Raw genomic sequence first — 23,157 nt, 5'->3', positions numbered from 1 at the left:
TTTGTCTTCTCTGAGCTACACTGTCTTGCCTGTGACCCCACACACACCATGTGTACCGATCATGATACCCCACAATTCCTGTCCCCCTCCCTTCCCACACACCCTCCCACACCGCTCCCCTTCTTGGAGTCTGTGAGTCTGCTGCTATTTTACTCCTTCAGTTTTGCTTCATTGTTATACTCCATAAATGAGGGAAAACATACGGTCTTTGTCTTTCTCTCCTGACTTATTTCACAGAGCATAATATCCCCCAGCTCCATCCATGTTGTTGCAAATGATAGGATTTGTTACTTTCTTAAGGCCGAATTAGTATTCCATTGTGTATATGTACTGCATCTTCTTTATTACATTCATCTACTGATGGACACTTAGGTTGCTTCAATATCCTGGCTACTGTAAATAGTGCTGCAATAAACATAGGGGTGAATATGTCTTTTTGAATCTGAGAAGTGGTTTTCTTTGGGTAAATTCCTAGGAGTGGAATTCCTGGGTAAAACGGTATTTCTATTTTTAGTTTTTTAAGGAACCCCCATATTGCTTTCCACAATGGTTGAACTAGTTTACATTCCCACCAGCAGTGTAGGAGGGTTCCCCTTTCTCCACATCCTCACCAGCATTTGCTGTTCCTAGTCTCTTCTATGTTGGCAATCCTAACTGGTGTGAGGTGGTATCTCATTGCGGTTTTAATTTGTATTTCCCAAATAATGAACAATATGGAGCACCTTTTCATGTGCCTGTTGGCCATCTGAATTTCTTCTTTGGAGAAGTGTCTGTTCATATCCTCCACCCATTTTTTAATCGGGTTATTTGATTTTTGGGTGTTGAGGTGTGCGAGTTCTTTATATATTTTGGATGTTATCCCCTTGTCAGATATGTCATTTACAAACATTTTATCCCATACTGTAGGATGCCTTTTTGTTCTGCTGATGGTATCCTCTGCTGTACAGAAGCTTTTTAGTATGATGTAGTCCCATTTGTTCATTTTTTATTTTGTTTCCGTTGCCCGACGAGATGCATTCAGAAAGAAGTTGCTCATACTTATATTCAAGAGATTTTTGCATGTGTTTTCTTCTAAGAGTTTTATGGTTTCATAACTTACATTCAGGTCTTTGATCCATTTTGAGTTTACACTGGTGTATGGGGATAGATAATAATCCAATTTCATTCTCTTATAAGTAGCTGTCCAGTTTCTCCAACATAGTTGTTGAAGAGGCTATGATTTCTCCATTGTATATCCATGGCTCCTTTTTTTTTAAGATTAATTGGCCACATATGCTTGGATTCATATCTGGATTCTGTAGTCTGTTCCATTGGTCTATGGGTCTGTTTTTGTACCAGTACCAAATTGTCTTGATTACCACGGCTTTGTAGTAGAGCTTGATGTCAGGGAGCATAATTCCACCACCTTTATTCTTCATTCTCAACAATGCTTTGGCTATTCGGGATCTTCTGTGGTTCCATATGAATTTTATAACAATTTACTCTAGTTAATTGAAGAACACTGTTGATATTTTGATAGGGATTGCATTGAAACTGTAGACTGCTTTAGGCAAGATGGGCATTTGGACAATATTAGTTCTTCCTATCCATGAGCACAGGATGTTTCCGTTTATTAGTATCTTCTTTAATTTCTCTCCTGAGTGTCTTATAGTTTTCAGAGTATAGGTCTTTCAGTTCCTCAGTTAGGTTTATTCCTAGGTATTTTATCATTTCTGATGCAGATGGGAATGGAACTGTTTCCTTGATATCTCTTTCTGGTAGTTCATTGTTAGTGTATAGGAATGTAACAAATTTCTGGGTATTAATTTTGTATCCTGCAACTTTGCTGAATTCAGATATTAGATCTACTAGTTTTGGAGTGGATACTTTAGGATTTTTTACATACAATATCATGTCATCTGCATCCCTGAGATGAATCCCACTTGATGAAGTTGTATGATCGTCTTTCTGAATTCGGTTTGCTAATACTTTGTTGAGTATTTTTGCATCTATGTTCATAGGGATATTGGTCTGTAATTTTCTTTTTGGTGGGGTCTTAGCCTGGTTTTGGTATTAGAGTGATACTGGCTTCATAGAATGAGTTTGGAAGTATTCACTCTTCTATTATTTGGAAAACTTTAAGGAGAATGGGTATTATGTCTTCTCTGTATGTCTGATAAAATTCAGTGGTGAATCCATCTGGTCTGGGAGTTTTGTTCATGGGTAGTTTTTTGATTACCGATTCAATTTCTTTGCTGGTAATTGATCTGTTTAGATTTTGTGTTTCTTCCTTGGTCAGTCTTGGAAGGTTGTATTTTTGTAGGAGGTTGTTGTCCATTTCTTCTAGGTTTTCCAGCTTGTTAGCATATAGATTTTCATAGTATTCTGTAATACTTTTTATATTTCTGTGAGGTCTGTATTTCCATCGTGATTTTTCCTTTCTCATTTCTGATTCTGTTGAAGTGTGTAGATTCTCCTTTTCTCTTAGTAAGTCTGGCTAGGGGCTTATCTATTTTGTTTATTTTTTCAAAGAACCAACTCTTGGTTTCATTGATTCTTTTCTATTGTTTTATTATTCTCAATTTTATTTATTTCTTCTCTGATCTTTATTATGTCTCTACTTCTGCTGACTTTTGGCCTCATTTGTTCTTCTTTTTTGAGTTTCAATAATTTTGACATTAGACTATTCATTTGGGATTGTTCTTCCTTCTTTAAATAGACCTGGATTGCTATATACTTCCCTTTAGAACTGCCTTCGCTGTGTCCCACAGAAGTTGGGGCTTTATGCTGTTGTTGTCATTTGTCTCCATATATTGCCTGATCTGTTTTAATTTGGTCATTGATCCATTGATTATTTAGGAGCACGTTTTTAAGCCTCCATGTGTTTGTGAGCCTTTTGTTTTCTTTGTACAATTTATTTCTAGTTTTATGCCTTTGGGTTCTGAGAAGTTGGTTGGTAGAGTTTCAATATTTTTTAATTTACTGAGGCTCTTTTTGTGGCCTAGTATGTCGTCTACTCTGGAGAATGTTCCATGTGCACATGAGAAGAATGTGTATCCTGCTGCTTTTGGGTGCAGAGTCTTGTAGATGTCTGTTAAGTCCATCTGTTCTAGTGTGTTGTTCAGTGCTTCTGCATAGTTCCTTATTTTCTGTCTGGTGGATCTGTCCTTTGGAGTGAGTGGTGTTGAAGTCTCCTAATTTGAATGCATTGCATTCTATTTCCTCCTTTAATTCTGTTAGTATTTGTTTCACATATGCTGGTGCTCCTATATTGGGTGCATATATATTTATAATGGTTATATCCTCTTGTTGGACTGAGCCCTTTATCATTATGTAATGTCGTTCTTTATCTTGTTACTTTCTTTGTTTTGAAGTCTATTTTGTCTGATACAAGTACTGCAACACCTGCTTTTTTCTCCCTATTGTTTGCATGAAATATCTTTTTCCATCCCTTCACTTTTAGTCTGTGTATGTCTTTGGGTTTGAGGTGAGTCTCTTGTAAGCAGCATATAGATGGGCCTTGCTCTTTTATCCATTCTGTTACTCTGTGTCTTTTGATTGGTGCACTCAGTCCATTTACATTTAGGGTGATTATTGAGAGATATGTACTTATAGCCATTGCAGGCTTTTGATTCATGGTTACTAAAGGTTCAAGGGTGGCTTCTTTACTATCTTACTGTCTAACTTTAACTGTCTTATTAAGCTATTATAAACAGTGTGATGAGTCTTTATTTCTCTTCCTTCTTATTCCTCCTCCTCCATTCTTTATATGTTAGGTATTTCATTCTGTGCTCTTTTGTGTTTTCTTTGACTGCTTTTGTGAGTAGTTGATTTTATTTTTTGCTTTTAGTTAGTATTTGGTTGGTCTGCTTTCTTTGGTGTGATATTATTGCTCTGTTGACATCTATTTAGCCTTAGGAGTGCTTCCATCTAGAGCAGTCCATTTAAAATATCATGTAGAGGTGGTTTGTGGGAGGCAAATTTCCTCAACTTTTGCTTGTCCAGGAATTGTTTAATCTCTCCTTCATATTTAAATGATAATCATGCTGGATACAGTACCCTTGGTTCAAGGCCCTCTGTTTCATTGTATTAAATATATCATGCCATTCTCTTTGGGCCTGTAAGGTTTCTGTTGAGAAGTCTGATGGGTTTTCCTTTGTAGTTGACCTTTTTTCTCTCTCTGGCTGCCTTTAATACTCTGTCCTTGCCTTTGATCTTTGCCATTTTAATTATTATATGTCTTGGTGTTGTCCTCCTTGGGTCCCTTGTGTTGGAAGTTCTGTGGACCTCCATGGTCTGAGAGAGTATTTCCTTCCCCAGTTTGGAGAAGTTTTCCACAATTATTTCTTCAAAGACACTTTCTATCCCCTTTTCTCTTCTTTTTCTGGTACTGCTATAATGTCAATATTGTTCTGTTTGGATTGGTCACACAGTTCTCTTAACATTCTTTCATTCCTGGAGATCCTTTTATCTCTCTCTGCCTCAGCTTCTCTGCATTTCTGTTCTCTGATTTCTGTTCCATTAATGGCCTCTTGCACCTCATCCAGTCTGCTCTGAAGTCCTTCCAGAGACTGTCTTATTTCTGTATTCTCCCTCCCAACTTGCTCCTTTAGCTCTTGCATATTTCTCTGCAGGTCCATCAGCATGGTTATGACCTTTATTTTGAATTCTTTTTCAGGAAGATTGGTTAAATCTATCTCCCCACGCCCTCTCTTGGGGGTTGTCTGTGTAATTCTGGACTGGACCAGATTCTTCTGCCTTTTCATGGCGATAGAGGTGGCTGTAGGCAGGTAGCAGATGTGTCAGCTGGGAGAACAAAGTCTTTTCCTGTTTGCTGGTCGCCTTGCCCTTCTCCGCTGCCTGTGTCCGTTACCCGCACTCCTGGAGCAGCCTCCGGATTAATCCCCTAAGCTGCCATGGGCGGGGCCGCCATTCGGGTAGCCCAGAGCCCTGTGGGGAACGGCAGGTGCACTGGGTGTGCTCTCCTGCGAGAGCAGCGGCCCTTTGCAACTTGGTCTGGTTTCTTCTGCCTGCACCGGGTAGCTGCGTGCCAGCGGCAGCCTTTGTGTCTGGCCCGGACGGTTGCACACAGGGAGCAGATTCTCGGTGGCTGCTGGGGGCGCAGCTGCTCCCAGGCCGCTCTGCCACTGCCGCGGGCATGCGCAGCTGCTCCCAGGCCACTTGGCCACCACTGCCTGCACGTGTGGTCTCTCTCAGGCCGCTCCGCTGCCACTGCCAGCTTGCACAGCCTCTCTCCAGCTACTAGGCCACTATGTTGGGGGCTGCGCTGGCCAAGGGAACGACTGGCAGGCTGCTTACTGAAGTGAGGAGCTTCAGAGCTGCACTGCTGCCCATGGGGTTATGGCGCCTGGAGTTCCTCAGGATTCCCATCTGCTGGGCTGAGTCTGCCAGGAGGCTTCCATCGAGCTGTGAGGTCCCTGTCCCTTTAAGACTTTCAAAAAGCACTCACTTTTCTTTTGTCCCAGGGGAGCTGGTTGCGGAGACCTTCTCACAGATTTTGCTTTTATGTCTCTCTAATATCCAGCACACCATGCAGTGTGTGCGTTCCCGGTGCAGATCACTAGAGCTCGTTGTTTAGCAGTGCTGTGCTTTCACTCCCTCCCCGGTCCTACTCCTTACCTCCCACTGGGGAGCTGGGGTTGGGGAAGCACTCAGGTCCCACTGGGCGGTGGCTTGTATCTTACCCCCTTCATGAGATGCTGAGTTCTCACAGATGTAGATGTAGCCTGGCTGTTGTTCTGTATCCAGTGGTCTCTCTTTTAGGAATAGTTGTATTTGTTGTATTTTCAAATATATATATGGTTTTGGGAGGAGATTTCCGCTGCCCTACTCATGCTGCCATCTTGGCTCCTCCTCTTTCTGATGTATTTTTGAATTCAATTTGCTAGTATTTTTTTGAGTATTTTTGCATCTATGCTTATCAGGGATATTGGACTGTAATTTCCTTTTTTTGTGGGGTCTTTTCCTGTTTTTGGTATTAGAGTGATGCTGGCCTCATACATAATGAGTTTGGAAGTATTCCCTCCTCTTCTACTTTTTGGAAAACTTTAAGGAAAATGGGTATTATGTCTTCTCTAGATATTTGATAAAATTCAGTGGTGAAACAACAAATGCTGGCAAGGATGTGGAGAAAAGGGAACCCTCCCACACTGCTGGTGGGAATGTAAGCTAATTCAACCATTGTGGAGAGCAATATGGAGGTTCCTCAAAAAACTAAAAATAGAAATACTGTTTGACCTGGGAATCCCACTCCTTGGAATTTACCGAAAGAATACAACTTCTCAGATTCAAAAAGACATATGCTTTCCTATGTTTACTGCAGCACTATTTACAATAGCCAAGATATGGAAGCAATCTAAGTGTCCGTCAGTAGACAAATGAATAAAGAAGATGTGGTACATATATACAATGGAATACTATTCAGCCATAAGAAATAAACAACTACTACCATTTGCAACAACATGGATGAAGCTGGAGGATATTATGCTCAGTGAAATAAGCCAGGTGGTGAAAGATAAATGCCAAATGATTTCCCTCATTTGTGGAGTATTAAGAGCACAGCGAAATTGAAGGAACAAAATAGCAGCAGACTCACAGACTCCAAGAAGGGACTAGTAGTTACCAAAGGGGAGGGGTGTGGGAAGGCTGGTGGAGACAGTGGGTGAAGGGAATTGAGGAGTATTATGTTTAGTACACATGGTGTGGGGAGTCACGGGGAAAACAGTGTAGAAGGCAAACAGTGAATCTGTGGCATCTTACTACATTGATGGACAGTGACTGCATTGGGCTATGGGTGTGGACTTGATAATATGGGTAAAAGTTGTCACCACATTGTTTTTTCATGTGAAACGTTCATAGAGTGTACATCAACAATACCTTAAAAAAATTTTTTTTAATTCAGCGGTGAATCCATCTGGTTTGGGGGTTTTGTTCTTGGGTAGTTTTTGATTACCACTTCAAGTTCATTGCTGGTAATTGTCTGTTTAGATTGTTTCTTTTTTTTTAATTTTTTAAGGTATTATTGATACATGCTCTTACGAAAGTTCTTGAATATTTTTCTGTATCTCCATGAGCATGTTTATGATTTTTATTTTGAACTCTCAAGAGGATTGATGAGTTCAGTTTCACCTGGGCCTTTTTCTGGTGTTTGTGAGATTTTGGCCTGAAGCAGGTTCGTTTGCCGATTCATATTTGTATGTCGTGCCCTCTAGTGCCCAGAAGCTCTAGTCTCTGGATCTGCTCCATCCCTGGAGCGATGTTAGGGGTCACAGAGGAGCAGTGCTGGTGCCTGGGGGCAGGAAAGAGCTGTTTCCTACTTCCCGGCTGCAGTGCCTGTCTCCACTGTCAGAACCAGTGGGCCGAGCACACAGGTGTAAGCCTCTGTGCTTTGCATTTGCAGCTGCTGTAGGCGGGGCCTCCCTCTGGCTGGCCTGACGCCAGGGCAGGGACTGCTGGTTTGCCAGCTGGTGCTGACAGCCAGGAGGAAGGCACAGCAGAGTGCGTTATCACAATGGGAGGCCTCGGAGCTGAGTAGCCAGCCAGGGGGATGGAGCACCTGAAGCTCCTGAAAGTTCCCAACCTGCTGGGCAGAGCGCACCCAGACAACCTTGTCCACCTGTCCTTTCTCCTGAGCAGCAAGCTCTGCCCAATCCCCACCCCTTTAGCAACCCTCTCACTGCTAGGAAGCCTCTCAGACTGCCCGCCTTTCCTTTGTCCCAGAGCATCCTGATGTGGATCCCTGTCCTCCACGAATGGCTGGAATCTCAGTCTCTCCAAGTATTCCGCCTGTCTTAGCTTTCCAACCCCACTAATCTCCAGAGCACCAAGCAATGTAGGTTTGTGCTCCTGAAGCGGATCTGCAGGGCTGGGTGTTCAGCAATCCTAGGCCTCCACCCGCTCCCTGCTCCATTTCTGTTCCTCCCACTGGTGAGCTGTGGTGGGGAAAAGGCCTGGGTCCCACCAGACCAAGGGAGGTCTTCGTGGGGTCTGCTCTGTTCTCTAGGTGTATGCAGTCTGGCACAGCCTTCTTTCCTGTTGCTCTTTTAGGATTAGTTGTATTAACTATATTTTTGTATTATATGTGGTTTTGGGAGGAGTTCTCTGTCTCACCTCTCACGTCGCCATCTTTAATCCCTCCATTCATCAGAATTTATGTTAAATATAGTCTTTTATATGTTTCAAATAAGGTATAATTTAAAAAGTTAATCATACTTACCTGTCACGGTCCACTGGAAATATTACATGCTTTATGAGGATTTCACATTTTAAAATTCACTGTAAATTAAAACACCTTATATAAATACTGTACTTACTGATACTGAAATTAAGGCGGTATTTTAATTTCTTAAAATGTGTTTGTGTATACACTTCAATACAGCAGAACATCTGGTAAAGAGAGACTTTAAATTTTCACAGAAACCAGTATTTGGGGATCTGCTTGAAGTTGAGTTTCATTTTCTCAAAGGCAGCTGACTTAGGGGACTATGCTTGATTCCAAACTCGAATTCCATCTTCCCTCCTTTCTCCCTAAGCCGGCTCTAGATATGCTGCTTCACCTCCCTGTGCATCAGTTTGCCTGTCTGTATAACAGGCACGAGAAGAGCACCCTTCCAGGACTGTGACAGACCACAACGGATCACCACCCATGCCCCTTCTCGCCTTCACTGTCCTCTGGGGCTCTTACCTGAGCTCCTGCACACATGTGCTGATCATGTGTGTTCTGCTTATTTATCATCCCTCACTCTTAAGTGTTTTAAGGCAAGGACTTTTCTCAGATTTTTCTCTCATGTCTCACCCAGTGTCCAGACAAGTGCCTGGCACACAGCAGTCACTCTCTAAATATGTGCTGAATGAATGAAAGAATAAGGAACAATACTAGAAAATGCACCACACATAAGATTTACTGTTTGTAAATTAATGTTATCACTATCTTTGAAAAAGTACACGCATTGTTTTAGGAAAAAATATGATGCTATTTTAAATATGGGCTCCAAGATCAGTCTGAGATGTTAAATTCAGATGTTTCCCTTGGTGATATAAACACAGAATAAATGTCCGGACTCACTGCAAGACAGACTTGATGGAAGGAAGGCAGTTTTCCAAGAAGACAGATTTTCCCTGTACTGGGGCTCCTCAATCCCTACTCCAGCACTCCACAAACAAGGGTTTAAAACAAAAAAAGAAGGAAGATTCAAACTCTGTGAGGGGAGATGGAGGAGCAGAGTGAGGGACAGAGGCAGGGCTATGGGTGACATGAACTGGTAGGGGACAACTGAGAAAACCTGTCTTGAGCCCTCATCTCAAAGAACTGCTGGAAAGAGAAGAAATGGCCATGAATGGGGAGGTACTCTGGGCTACCCCAGCCCACTCAATGGAGGATAGCACCCCTGGGGGACTGGCCACTTTCTGCTACAGTGGTGGCTTTGTACTGGTTCAGCAGCCTGAGGACCCCAGGACTATCTAGACAGGAGACGCCCAAGAGGATGGCGCGTGCAATCACAGGTAGTAATTAATCTATTAAGAGATGTGACCTCATTTTTACCACAAACAACATATGAGACACAAACTAAAAATAGTCCCAACACATCAAAATGCTATTAAACTTTTTTTCTTGGCTTACTCTGCTTTTTGACATGAAGCATCTAGTGTATCATCTCTTTTAAATTAAACAAAAGCGCTTTTTGAAAGAATTTTGTTTCCCCAGATGTCACAGAGAGAAAACACCAGAAGATTAAAAAAGGAACCTATGATTCCTCGATTTATGTCCTAAACCACAAGTCAAACCCAAACACACTGATCAGGAAATCTCATTCCTAGAGTTTTTCTTGTCATGAGTGTTTCAGTTCTTATTTCACAAATGACATGAAAACAGGGCTTTCCCAGAACTGTTCTATCCTGATATACTCTGTTTCCTACTCTCCCATTCTTGATTAACCAAAAATAGACTCAAACCAGCAAGGAAGAGCTATGGCAGGATGGGCCAAACTGTTCCTCTTATTTCTAGCAGTTTTTTGTGGGGAATAAACCCAAAAAGCATTGTTTTAAATTGAGTAATCATTCTACAAAAGCATCTTACTTTTCTACATACAAAAAATTAAATTTCAACCTCAAGAAAAACATGTTCAAATATTTATTCTTTGGATTGGTTTCCTTCTAGAGAGATCTCCTACGTTGGTTACTATTGTTTTATTTTCTTTTTTTGCTAGCTGGCCATATCTAAAACTTATAAAATGCTATGACAATTTCATAATATGCTTACACCTAAGCCCAACATACTTCAAAAAACAAATTCATTCAAATCTGAACATCACAGCTGTGATTTTTAATTCACGTTTCCTTTTAAAAATTCACTATTTTAATTTTCACTCAAAAGCTCTAAAGGTCTTGTCATTTGAATCCTCCCCTCATCCCATTTAAAGAATATACTAAACTTCATCTGCCACTGTCACTCCATATACATCAGTCCAAAAATATGGAAAAGTACATTTTTCCTTCAGTCTTAACATTATAGCAAGAAGTGACTTACATTTTCCTTCGAAGATTTCAACTGAACATAAGTAAATGCTTCCTTGTTTTCAACATAATCCCACCACCTCCTTTCCTGCAAAGAGGAAGCTGATTCGGCACTCAGGTAATAAAGTTTTCTAGGTTAGTCACTCATGACTACTTCCAGAAGCCGCTGGAAACTCTAATAAGACAAAAGAATAATTTATAATAATATGAGTAACACTCAACCCTTACCACGTGCCAAGGGCTTCATGTGTATAGACATAACTAATGATCCAAAGAGATCAGTACATTTATTTTCTCATTACAGATGAGGAAACCAAACTTGAAGAGGTTAAGGGACTTGCTCAAGGTCTCACAGCTAGAAAGTGAAAGAACAGATTTGAACCTAGACATACAGAGCTTAGTAATGCCATACGTTTAAAAGAAAACAATATATTTTTCTGTTCACTTTGCTATCTCTTGCTCTTAAAAGTGTATTTTTTATGTTTTTTCAACCAAAACATTTTTTAATTGAGTTGAAAAAGCAGGTTGCAAAAGGTTTCCTACTATGTCTATAAAACCTGAGAACATGCAGGTGAGAGTACAGCTCTGCTCCATATTATCCTCACTCCAAGGACCAGGAATGCAAAGCGGCCTCTACAGGGAACACTACCAGCCGTCTAGGCAAGGGGAAAGAGGCGTGGCCTGCTTCACACTGGCCAGAGGCCACTTCTGCCCACATTTCCTTGGCTAAACAAGTCACATGACCATACCTACAGCCAGTGGGGCAGAGACAGGTAACTTTCCCTAGGAAGGAGCAGTGAGTATTTGAATAACAATACAGTCTAGTACAGTGGAGACTCTTTTTCTCCAACACACACCTAGGGATCAGGGGCTATTTATACTGCACTGCTGCCTCTTTCTCACTGGGCACACTCCTCCCCAGGAAACTGGCCAGCATCCCATCCTTCGGGTCTTTGCCCACTGTTACCTGCTCAGTGACCTCCTCCCCACCTCTCCTATTTAACCACCTCTGCTTTGCTTTATGGTTCTTCATACTTTCAAACAGTTCAGCCAAAACCAACGAGTATGTGCATGTGTGCACATACATGTACACACACACACACACACACACACATACACACTGAGAGAAAATGAATGTGGCAAAAAGGCAATGCCAAAAACTGATACATCTTGGTGACTGAATAAACCTTTCTGCGGATTTGAAAGTTTTCAGATCAAAAAGCTGAAGGAAAAATTAGATCTGCCAGCATGGCTTGTGTTTTCACCAGCTGTGTTCAGCTGCATATAGTAGGCATGAAATTGGAGCAGCAGGGTTGCCACATGAGCGTGAGGAAGTGGGACAGAGGCAAGGTAATAGACAGTGTATAGAAGGGTGATCACAATGACATAGAACTCCAAGACAAAGGAAGCCCGAGCAGCATTCGGACTCCAGGGTCTGGCCTCTTCCTATGACCCAGCTATCTTCCTGTCCCCAGAAAGAAGCTGTGTTACTTATTAAAATAAATCCCGTAATTTTGCTTAAACTTGATAAGTTGTCCTATTACTGTGTATATATTTATAAATACTTCAGTTATCCAGGGACATTATCAGCAGACTCTGCACACAGTACCAATTTACTTTTTTTAACTAGTAGATTTTTAGGATTCAAACTGGCTTACACTGTGTATTAAAGTCATGATGGAATCATCCCAGAGAGTAATTTTGAAAATCTAGCAACATACAAATTCTGTGCATGTTACCTGCTTGGAGTTTCTTCAGGACAGGCAGGAGTTAGCCAGGAAAAGGGACAGAGGAGCATCAACAAAGATAGGGAGGTTTTGTGGCAACACACGATGTTTAGGGAGTTCTGAGTTGTTTGCTAAGAATGTGTATGGACACAGCAATATACAGGCGGAAAGACAGGCTGGGACAAGCTTATGATGACCTTTGAAAACCATCTGAAGACTGAACTTTTTCGTGAAGGCAATGAAGAGATTTTGAAGGATTTAAGCAGGGGAGTAACTGGGTCAGATTTATCAGATTTATCATTTATAACAAATCCCTCTAGCTATTCTCAGAAGAATGGACCAAGGCAGAACAAAGCAAGCCGGGCAATAAGGACTGTGGAAGGGACGGTGCCAGGGATGTTTAATGTTTGCTCATTATTTTAAAGTGAGATGTGATGATGAGTGGAGGGCCCAGATTTCAGGCCAGTATACCTAAACAGATGGTAGAATTCCCTAAAACTGAAAACAAAGCAGCAGAAGATGTTAAGAGGACTTATGATTAGACCCCTAAGTATGAAATGCCTGTAAGAACACAGAACAGAAACTCCCACAGGGCAGCTTACAATTGTTTTATTTATGGTTACCATGTCCTTGTTCTAGCAAGGACTGAATGTGATTAACAAAAAACACATAAAAAAGATATTTTCCTTTTTAAAAAATTCTTAATTGGAATTTAGTTCATATACAATATTATCCTGGTTTCAGAAGAACAACTTAGTGATTCATTATACATTATTAAATGCTCACCGTCAACAGTTAGTTGCCATCTGCCACCAAGATACCTGAATATTATGAGCTATATTCCCTATGCTGTACTTCTATCCATATGACTAAGTTACTTTATAACTTGAAGTCTGTACCTCTTTATACCCTTCACCTACTTCACCTGTCCCTCTCCTCCATCCTCCCATGGTAACCAACCACTCATCATTATCTGTGTTTATGACTCTATTTTGTGTTTCATTTTTTAGATTCCATATATAAGTGAAACCATGTGGTACTACTCTTTCTCTGATTTATTTCACTTTGCATAATACCCTCTGCATCCACCCACACTGTTTCACAGGGTAAGATTTCTTTCTTTTTAATGGCTGAGTAATATTCCATTGTGTGTATGTATACCTTCTTTTATCACTTGTCTACTAATGGACACTCCAGTTGTTTCCATACCTTGGCTATTGTAAATATTGTGGCAATCAATATAGAAGTGCATATATCTTCAAATAAATGATTTTATTTTCTGTATAGATTCCCCATAGCAGAATTGATGGATCATATGGTATTTCTATTTTAGTTTTTTGAGGAGGCTTCATATTCTTTCCTTAATGGCTGCATCAATTTGCAATCCTACCGGCAGATTTCCCTTCCCTTCTCTCCACACCCTTGCCAGCGCTTGTTGTTTGCTGTTGGTATTAGCCATTCTGACAGGTGTAAAGTGGTATCTCATTGTTGAGATTTGCATTTCCCTGATGATCAGTGATGTTGAGCATTTTTTCATCTCTTTCTTGGCCATCTGTAAATCTTCTTTGGAAAAAATGTCTATTCAGCTCCTCTGTCCATTTCAAATTGGATCATGTTTTTTTCTGTGTTGTTTCAGGAGTGCTTTATATGTTAGACATTAGTTCCTCATCAGATATATCATTTGAAAATCTACTCTCCCACACACTAGGTTGCCTTTTTGTTTTGCTTTCTTTGCTGTGTGGAAGTTTTTTAGTTTGATGTAGTCCCATTTGTTTATTTTTGGTTTTGTTTCCTTTCGCTGCAGAGACGTATCCAGAAAGGAATTTCTAATACTGATATTTAAGAGTTTACTGCCTGGGTTTTTTTTCTAGTAGTTGATGGTTTCAGATCATATACTTAGACCTTTAATCCATTTTGAATTTATTTTTGGATATGGTATAAGACAGTGATCCAGTTTTATTTATTCTTTTGCACGTAGCTGTCCAGTTTTCCCAACATCGCTTATTGAAGAGACTGTCATTTCCCAATTGTGTACTCTTGCTTCCTTTGTCATATTCATTAACCACATAGTTGTGGGTTTACTTCTAGGCTCTCTATTCTGTTCCATTGGTGTATGAATCTGTTCTTGTACCAGTACCACACTGTTTTTATTACTTAGCTTTGTACTACAGTTTGAAATCAGTGAGTATAACATTACCAGTTTTGTTCTTCTTTCTCAAAATTGCTGTGGCTATTCAGTCTTTTGTGGTTCCATACAAATTTTAGGATTATTTGCTCTGGAAAATGCTACTGGCATTTTGGTAGATTGCACTAAATCTGTATATTGCTTTAGGCAGTACGGCCATTTTAACAATATCAATTCTTCCTATCCATGAGCATGGAATAGCTTTCCCTTTATTTTTGTCCTCTTCAATTTCTTTCACCAATGTTTTATAGTTTTTAGAGTATAGGTGTTTCACCTCCTTGATTAGATTTATCCCTTGGTATTCTATTCTTTTCAATGCAACTGTAAATGGGAATGTTTCCTTAATTTCTCTTTTTCTGCTAGTTCATTATTTGTATATAGAAATACACCAGATTTCTATCTGTTGATTTTATATCCTGTGACATTACTAAATTCATGTATTAATTTGAACAATTTTTTTTTTTGTGGAGTCTAAGGTCTTCTGAATCTAGCATCATGTCATCTTAAATCATGACAATTTTGCTTCTTTACCAATTTGGATGCTGTTTATTTCTTTTTCTTGTCTGACTGTTTTGGCTAGGACTGCCAGTACTATGTTGAATAAAATTGGTGAGAGTAGGCATCCTTGTTTTATTCCTCATCTTAGAGGAAAAGCTTTTAGCTTTTTGCCATTGAGTATGCAAGCTGTTTGTCATACATGGTCTTTATCATATTAAGGTATGTGCCCTCTATACCCACCTTATTGAGAGTTTTTATTTGAATAGGTGTTGAACATTGTCAAATCCTTTTTTCGCTTCTATTGAGATGACCATATGATTTTTATCCTTCCTTTTGTTAATGTGGTGTATCACATTAATTGATTTACAGATATCAAACTATCCTTGCATCCCTGGGATAAATACTATTTGATCTTTTTAATTCAGTTTAATACTTTAGAATTCAGTTTGTTAATATTTTGTGGAGGATTTTTGCATATATGTTCATCAGTATTGGTCTGTAATTTTTTATTTTTTTTGTAGTTTCCTTGTCTGGTTTTAGTACGAGAGTGATGCTGGCCTCATAGGATGAATCTAGGAGTTTTCCTTCCTCCTCAATTTTTTTGGAATAGTTTGAGTACAAGAGGTATCAACTCTTCTTTAAATGCTTGGCATAATTCACCTGTGAAGCCATCTCATAATGGGTTTTGGTCTGTTTGGAGGTTTTTGATTACTGATTCAATTTCATTGCTAGTAATTAGTCTGTTCAAAATTTCTATTTCTTCCTGATTCTGTTTTGGAAGATTTTATGTTTCTAGGAATTTATCCATCTCTTCTAAGTTGTCCAATTTGTTGGCATGTAACTTTTCATAACACTCTTATAATCATTTGTATTTCTGTGGTGTCAGGAGTAACTTCTCTTTTATTTCTGATTTTATTTATTTGAGTCCTCTTTTTTCTTGATGAGTCTAGCTAAATGTTTATCCATTTTGTTTATCTTTTCAAAGATCCAGCTCTTAATTTCACTTATCTTTTGTATGGCTTTTTTAGTCCCTATTTCACATTTCTTTCCACTCTGATCTTTGTTATTTCCTTCTTTCTACTAACTTCAGGCTTTATTTTTTCTTTTTCCAGTTCCTTTAGGTGTCAAATTGGACCATTTATTCGAGATACTTCTTGCTTCTTTAGGTAGGCCTGTATTGATATAAACTTTCCTCTAAGGATTTTTCCTGCATCCCCCAAATTTTGAACTGATGTATTTCTATTTTCATTAGTCTCCAAGTATTTCTTATTTCTTCTTTGATTAACCATTGGTTGTTTAGTATCAGGCTGTTTAACATCCATGTATGTGTGATTTTTCCATTTTTTTTTCTAGTAATTAATTTTCAGTTTCATACCATTGCGGTCAAAAAAGACGCTTGATATGATTTCAAACTTAAATTTACTTAGACTTGCTTTGTGGCCTAGCATGTGATCTATTCTGAAGAAATGTTCCATATGCACTTGAAAAGAATGTGTATTCTACTAGTTTTGGATGTAATGTTCTGTATATTTCTGTCAATTCCATTTGGTCTAACATTTCATTCAAACCAATTGCATCCTTATCGATTTTGTTTGGATGCTCTATTTTAAGTGGGGTGTTAAAATAGCCTATTTCTGTATTACTGTAAATCTCTTGTTTTGTCTGTTAATAACTGCTTTACATATTTAGGTGCTCCTCTGTTGGGCACATAGACATTTACAATTATTACTTCCTGCCGGACTGTCCTTACTCATTACATAATGTCCTTCTTTGTCTGATTACAATCTTTTTTTAACATCTATTTTGTCTGATATAAATGTTGCTACTCCAGCTTTTTTTTTTTTCATTCCATCCCTTCAGTTTCAGTCTGTGTGTCTTCAGGTGTAAACTGAGTCTCTTGTGGGCAACAAATAGATGGGTCTTGTTTTTTTATCCTTTCAATCACCCTATGTCTTTTTATTGGAGCATTTAGTCCATTTACATTTTAAAGTAATTATTGATAGGTATATAGTTATAGCCTGTGGTTAAATGTTGCCTTATTGTTTTTGTTGTCCTCCTCTGATCCTTTCTTCCTCTCTTGCTCTCCCATTGCGCATTCCCTTAATGTTATGTTTTATGTTTGGATTACTTTCTTTTTGTTTTTTGTGTATCCACTATAGGCTTTGGCCTTGTGGTTACCATGGTCTCTTCTATGACACCCTACATATATAGCAATCCATAATTAGCTGATGGTAACATAAGTTCAAACTCATTCTAACAACACTACCTTTTTTACTACCCTTCCTCCAAATTTTATGTATATAATGCCTTCTTTTACACCTTTTTATTTACTGATTCTCTTAACTAAATTTTACTAGTAATTGATTATACTAGTTTCGCTTTCTGATCTTCATACTAGCTTTTAAGTGATTAATCTACTACCTCTGGTATATGTTTGTTTTTACCAGTGAAATTTTCACTTTTCTTTTAAAGAAGACCCTTTTCCATTTCTTGGAAGGCCAGCTTAGTTGTACTGAATTCTTTTAACTTATGTTTATCTGTGAAGCTCTGTATCTCCCCTTCCATTTGGAATGATAACCTTACTGGGTAGGGTATTCTTGGTTGGTTTTTCTCTTTCAGCATTTTGAATATACTGTGTCACTCCTTTCTGGCCTGTATATTTCTGCTAAGAAAAAAAATCAACAGATAGTCTTGTGGGGTGTCCCTTCTATGTAATTTACTGCTTTTCTCTTGCTGCTTTTAAGACTGTCTTTAGTCTCTGACATTTTAGTTATGATGTATCTTAGTGTGGACCTCCTTGGGTTTATCTTATTTGGGACTCCCTGGTTCCTGCACCTGGAATATCTGTATCCTTCCCTACGTTAGGGATGTTTTCAGCTGTTATTTCTTCAATTAAGTACTCTGCTCCCTTCTCTCTTCTCCTGGGACTCTTAATGAATGTCTGGAAGCTTGATATTGTCCAGATCTCCCCTAACCTATTCTCATTTCTTTTTATTCTTTCTTATTTCTGCTGCTTGGCTTGAGTGCTTTCCATTGCTCTGTCTTCCAAATCACTGATCCGTTCTTGTGCATCCTCTAATCTGCTGTTGATTTCCTCTAGTGTATTTTTCATTTAATTTCTGATTGGTTTTAAATTTTCTCTTTGTAGAGGCTCTGAGTTCCTCCACTCTTCTCTCAAGTCTGGTGAGCATGTTATAATCATTAATTTGAACTCTTTATCTGGTAGATTGCTTAAATGTTTCATTTAGTTCTTTTTCTGAAGTTTTATCATGTTTTTTGGTTACAAACATAATTCCTCTGTCTCATTCTGTTTTGACTTTCTGTGCTTGACTCTATGAATTAATAGCAAGGGCTACCATTGCCAGTCTTGAAGGATTGGCCTTGTGTAGGGAAGGTCCCCTGGGTAGACTGTGTGCACCTGGTGGTTTTGGCTGGCTGGCTGGAAGCCTAGTAAGCATTAGCTGGGGGTGTCCTGGTGTCAGGGCTCTCAAGACATGGTAGGAGGGGTATGCAGTTGCAGGGGCCCAATCAGAGGGGTTCATAAATGGATACCCAAAGGGTCCACGCTGGTGGGGAAGGAACAGGCTCAGGCACAATCTACAGGGTGGGCAATGACTGGTTCTGTTCCTGTAGTGCAGCCCAGACCCAGGCATGGCCCCTGGGAAGCCCCACCTCTCTGGCCACTGGTTCCATGCGTGCAGTGCAGCAGTGGCCCAGGCATGAACCCCAGAAAAGCCCTGCCCCCATGGAGACTGGCTCTGAGTCTGAGCCCATGGTACAGCAGCAGGTCAGGCATGCAGAAATGACTGGCTCCAAGGAAGCCCCACAACCACAACTACTGGGTGGACGCCTTCAGTGCAGAGTGGCCAGGGTGCATTCTCCATGGTGGAACAGCAACTGGCTCTGTGCCCCTGGGGCAGCTTTGGCCTGAATGCAGTCTTGGGCTGATGAGTCTGGGTGTGGGAAGGGGCTGGGAAGCCACCTAGGCCAAGTCTAAATTGGTGTGTGTGCCCCAACCCACTCCCCACATCACTATCAATTGGGAAGGAGTACAAACAACAGTGCTCACCAGACCTCCAATCTGGAGACAGTTTCAGCCATTCCCCCACCAAATAGCAGGTACTTTAGTTTTTTCACTTATAGTCCAGATACACTTTAAGTGTGGCTTTTTCCCTAAGCTCCAGTGTGGGGAACCTGTATCCAGGTCCCTTAGTGATGTCTCTTTCCTCTACGGGTTGCTGCCCTGGGGGTCGGGTTCCCTCCATTACCATGACTGTGTCTCTCCTGCTGTTTTCCATGTGATCTTTCTATCCCTTGTTGTGCAAGTGTTCACTCAGCCCTCAGTTCTTCTTCAAGATGAACTGCTCTGCATGTAGGTATAGATTCAGTATGAAGGTGGGAGGAGGTGGGTTCAAGCTCTCTTGATGCTGCCATCTTCCCAGAAGTCATCCCATAAAATATATTTTAATATAACTAGTTAAAATCAAATAGGGCAGAATAAAATTTTACAGAAAATAAGATAAAGCCGGAAGTGAGATTAGTACTCATTACATGTACCTAACAACAGAGCATGTGACTAATGCACACGTCACATATCCAATAATTGGCACATGCTTAAGCCAAAAGATGACTTCAAAGAAAGCTATTTTGCAGTGGCTCAAATTAGGAGATTCATGCATCACCTTTGCTGGTTTGGTCTGATTTAAGGATAGATTTTAGAGTACCTAGGGCAGAGTTGTTTAAAACCTGATGGTTACAGAGATTTCTGGTTTTCGTAAGATTCTGGAAAAGGTCTCTGATTCAAAAAAGATTAGAAACCACTCTCTCAGGAAATAGATAGGCTGCCTATCCTTCCCTCAATCCCCATAAAAACATGCTTACAACTGACCTCTCCATAAGCACTGAGCTGCAACAAGTTTCAGTGGCCCTTCAAAGATACTCCAAGGCAGAGCGCATGTGTAAGCACAGCAGGCTGAGGAACCCTTTGCTCTCACTGTCCACCAGGTCGGGGCAGCTGGAGATTTGGGTCTAGATCTCAAGCAGGAGCTAGGCACTGCAAGGGGGTTTGGGAATCATCAGTACTTGACATGGTAAATAGCTGTAGGGACCAAGAGGGTAGAACTTGCTATCTAGTTCACAGCCATCTCCTGAGCACTTTAGAACTGAGTATGGGCATAGGAGGTACTAAATAAAGTATCTGAAGAATAAAGTTAATGCCCAAGAACAGGGCAGTCATTCATTCACTTGTTTTTTCATTCAACAAATACACCTGGAAGGTAGGAAATGAGAAGAGAATCAACAATAGAATCCTGAGAAACATCATTCAAGGCATATTTAGGGAAGAGAAGTCTGTGATGAGACAGATAATTAAAAATGGAAGCAAGAAAAGCAGTATACCTATGGAACCCAAAGGAAGAGATTTTCAAAGAAGTGATCACCAGGGGCAAAAGCCAAAGAGAGGATAAATAACATATTCTAGAAAATGCCCAGTTATCTGGCAATCGGGAAGTCACCAGTGGTGTTAGCCAGAGAAGTCTGAGGGGAGGAAGGAAGGAAAAGCCTCTAAAAAAGCACAGGGAGGTGGGGGGCTGAGAAATGAGAAAAGAGTTGTACCCTTGTAAGGGTCTAGTCTACGAGAGGAGAGGAAAGGGAGAAGGTGACAGGTAGAGGGGAGTGCAGGACCGGGGCGCATCTGGTGCTTGTTTCTACAACCAGAGGAACTGGAGGTTTTCTTACAATGGAGGACAGGTAGAAGATCGAAATGGTTACCGAGAAAGCCAGGCACGGGGCAAGACAGGACAGAACAAAGGTGAAGGTGGTAGCCTTAGAAGCGGAGATAAAAATCAAGCACTTAGAACAGTGGTTAGCGCTCAATAAATGTTTCTCCTCTACCACAATTATTATTTTTATTAGGAAAAGGCAGACTTCATCCCATGAAAATGGAAAGATGTCAGTGAAAATGAAGTAGATAAACTGGGAGGTGAAAGGAATGGGGCTGGAAGAACCTGATGACTACTATTTCTTTTGAGAAGTACAAGATAATATTGCCTGCAGGGAATGGGGGGTACTTTCAGCCAAGGTGGGGGCAGAGTACTTCCAAAGGCCTAGAGGCACAGGAAGGGCAAAGACACACACCCCGTCTTCCTGGGTAACTCTGGGCTGCTTAAGACTTCTTTTTGCTCCTCTACAGTGACTCCTGTTCTCTGGACCCCAGAGAACTTACCTGCTGAGCATCAGTTTCAGGAGGAAGAGTCAACAATGCCAAGCAGCCTGGGTTCAACCTGTCACCACGCGGCGACTGTGTGACCCTCAGCCGGTGACTCAGCATTCCTCATCTACACAGAAACTGAGAACAGTGACCACACCCTCCCTTCAAAGAGGTTAGCAGTCATCATCCATGTTAAGTGTTTATCACATCTTAAGTGCTGAGTACATTAGGTACTGTTGTTATTATTATTATTACTGTTTCTGGCATGCCAAAAACCAGTTGTTTCTCAAGGAAGGCCACAAACTGTAAATTGTCAGGATAAATACTGGATTACAGAAGACTAGGAAATGGAAGCACAAACTTCAAATTATAAAATAAATGAATCACAGGAATGGAAGTACAGCATAGGGAACATGGCCAATAATACTGTAATGTCTTGGTATAGAAACTATACTTCCCTGGTGAGCATTTAGTGATGTACATAACTGTCAAATCACTATGCTGTACATCAGAAACCAAAATAAAATTCTATATCAACTATATTCCAATAAAAAAAAACAGAAAAACAAAAGAAGAAATGATTAGGAATTTTTTTTTTAAGATGACATGTGAAAGATGAAAGATAATCATTCTGTGGTGTGATTAACATTCAAAGAAAAACACCACCTGATATCCTTTATACTGTATTTCTCTTTCAACACTTTCCTTCATTTGTCACTATGGTCTATTTCTTATCGTATTCCTCACCAAAGCTCAGACGAAGTCAAACCAAATGTGCCACAAGATGCCAGCACTTCTGCATCCACAGAAAAAGACACTATATCACACAGAGGCAACATGAGAAACACTAGCTGTCCGGACCACCACCCAGCACTCCTGACACTGAGGCAGTCACTCTACCCCTTTTCTGGAAAGCAATCTGGCTATGTTCTAGAAAAAACCTTAAAAATGATCATGCCCTTCTACCCAATAATTCTGCTTCTAGAAATCTTAGGGAAATCATCAGAAAAATCAGACAAAGATTCATATACAAAGCTTCATCACAAAATCATGTACATAACAACATAAAAAAACTGACAACCACCTGAATTTCTCGCATTTGGAAAAGCTTCTTCAATCTAATGATGGGAAAACCTTCAGCCACTAAAAAGGATGCTTTAATGTGTAACTATACAAGAAAATGATTGTAATGAATGTTAAGGGAAAAGGAAAATATACAAAAACATATACGGGCCCAGGGGCCTGAAGATAGTGGTGTGAGAGGTGAGATAGAAATGTCCTCCCGAAACCACATATAATATGAAAATATAGCAAATACATCAAATCCTGAAACAGCAACAGGAAAGAAGGCTGTGGCAGACTGTATTCACCTGGGGAAAACAGCACACCTCAAGGAAAGGGGTAAAGTACCAAAGCCATGATCCAGAGAGAACCAAGCCCTTTCCCAACCCCAGCTCACCAGCAGGAGGAAGAGAAACAGAGAGGGTAGAGGGTGGAGGCCTGGGACTCTTGAACACCCAGCCCTGGAGATGTGCTCTGGGAGCACAAACCTACATTACATGCTGTGGAGATTAGTGGGGTTGGAAAGCTAAGACAGGCAAAATACCTGGAGAGACTGAGATTCCAGCTGCTTGTGGAAAACAGGTACCCACAACTGGCTGCTCTGGGACAAAAGAAAGGTACACAGTCTGAAAGACTTCCTAACAGTGACAGGACAGCTAAAGGAGCAAGGATTGTACAGAGCTTGCTGTTCAGGAGAAAGGACAGGTGGACAAAATTGTGCCAATGCACACAGCATAGCAGATTGGAAATGTTCAGAAGCTTCAGGAGCTTCATCCCCCTGGCTGGTTATGCAGGTACAAGGGCCCCCACTGCAATACGCAGAATGCTGCACCTTCCTCCCAGCTGGCACCAGCTCACAAACCAGCTGCCCCCGCCATTGCGGGAGGCCAGCCAGAGGGCAGCCCCATCTACAGCAGCTTCAAGTGCAAAGTACACAGGCTTCTCCCTGTGTGCTCAACCCACCG

At 40.5% G+C, this 23,157-nt stretch overlaps 1 protein-coding gene across 4 annotated transcripts in view; it reads right to left on the bottom strand.

Annotated features, from left to right (window-relative positions):
• Positions 1 to 23,157, bottom strand: part of UBE4B (ubiquitination factor E4B) — a 137,562-nt gene that overhangs the window by 91,483 nt on the left and 22,922 nt on the right. Inside the window, exon 2 of one of the 4 annotated variants that reach the window (XM_036999747.2) lies at positions 10,526 to 10,687. The exons of the other annotated variants lie outside the window; for them this stretch is intronic. The gene's annotated coding sequence lies outside the window, so the exon portion shown is untranslated. The remainder of the gene's footprint in view (positions 1 to 10,525; positions 10,688 to 23,157) is intronic. 4 annotated transcript variants of the gene reach the window in all.

The sequence above is a fragment of the Manis javanica genome, chromosome 4, assembly GCF_040802235.1.
Source record: "Manis javanica isolate MJ-LG chromosome 4, MJ_LKY, whole genome shotgun sequence".
In the NCBI taxonomy this organism is placed as follows: domain Eukaryota; kingdom Metazoa; phylum Chordata; class Mammalia; order Pholidota; family Manidae; genus Manis; species Manis javanica.
This window is presented reverse-complemented; position numbering and strand designations above follow the sequence as displayed.